The sequence below is a fragment of the Triticum aestivum genome, unplaced genomic scaffold (assembly GCF_018294505.1).
Source record: "Triticum aestivum cultivar Chinese Spring unplaced genomic scaffold, IWGSC CS RefSeq v2.1 scaffold16975, whole genome shotgun sequence".
NCBI classification, from domain to species: Eukaryota; Viridiplantae; Streptophyta; class Magnoliopsida; order Poales; family Poaceae; genus Triticum; species Triticum aestivum.
This window is the reverse complement of record NW_025228527.1, coordinates 16,468-18,029: the sequence shown is the minus strand read 5'-3', so window position 1 is coordinate 18,029 and position 1,562 is coordinate 16,468.

Sequence of the window (1,562 nt, the reverse complement as noted above, 5' to 3'; positions counted from 1 at the left end):
AGCTAGTCTAGTAGAGGCATACTAGGGACACTGTGTTTTGTCTATGTATTCACACATGTATCAAGTTTCCGGTTAATACAATTCTAGCATGAATAATAAACATTTATCATGATATAAGGAAATATAAATAACAACTTTATTATTGCCTCCAGGGCATATTTCCTTCAGCCATTCCGGAAGAGGAATAAGAGGAGGGTTGCCCCGAAGACGCCAAATATGCTTATCACGAGCACATGGCTCTTGCGTCAAGGCATTTTTGGCGCAACAAGAGAAACTCAAGGCCCAACTTCTCCAAAAACAACTCAAGTGGCTCCAAGGGCAAGCAACCTGTGAGAACTTGCTACAATAGTTGTGGCAACGTGAGTCACTTTGTAGTGGACCGCCCCTACGAGAAGAGGGAAGACAATGGTGGCAAGCTCATCCACAAAGACAAGGCCAAGTCCTTCCCCAACAAGAACAACTTCACCAAGAAGGATCCACAAAAGGGATTGATGGTGCAAGAAGAGTACATCTTCGATGATGATGATGATGATGATGATGATGATGATGATGATGATGCAAGTGGTGAACGAATGGCGACGACCTCTGTGGACATTGCTACCTCTTCCCCAACCAAGGTGTCACTCTTCGACGGCCCCAATGAGAACCTCATCCCCAAGTGCCTCATGGCTAAAGGCATCAACAAGGTAACCTCCAACATCAAAACTGCCATCATAACAAATCCTTTTTTGTTGGATCGTGTGGATAAATATGAGGAGGTAAAGGTGGATGAGAATGAGTTTGACAAGTTCTTGGGTAAGCTCAAAGTTGAGACCAAGACGCACTTTATTGCTCTCTTGGAACAACTAGGTGAGGCCAATGATATCATTGAGTCTCATGAGAAAACCATCATTAAGATGGAGGGGCATAGCCGTGACTATGCCGATGAGATAGCGGATCTTTTCATTGCTCTTGAGGAAGAGCAAGGTTTTCGTTTGGCTCTTGAGGAGTCACACAACGATGATCTTGCTAAATTTCCTCCAAGTTTAGGCCAAAGTGCTCAGCGAGGTGAGTCACGAGACCGCCAATAAGAATGTGTTCTTCCCTGGTAGGGGGAGCGGCAACAACAACGCGTCGATGGCTCCGGAGTTCTATACAGTTTCTATTCGTGGTTGGTGCCCTAATTCCGACACTTGCCAATGCTTTAGGGGCGGTAGCGGTAATCGTTTGGTGATCTCGAAATCTCGATGTAATGTTTATTATGTTTGATATGTTTTGTATTTTGATGAATTTTATAACAGATTTGATCGTTTTCGGGGAAAAAAAAAGAATGGTAAACAGCCTAAATTTCTCACGACAGGACCAGCCTAAATCTCCTATTCGGCGGAATCCGGCCCCACTTCTCAGAGGCCCAAACCGAGACAAAACTCGGCCGCATCTCGGCGCCACGCGCCGAGCCGGACCCCAACAAAACAGGTCAAACGGCAGTCCCCCCAGTGTCGGTCTTTTTTACCGGGCCTCCATCCGCTTCTCCTCGCCGAGGACTCCCCTCCCCAAGAAAACGTTTTAAAAATGGACGGCTT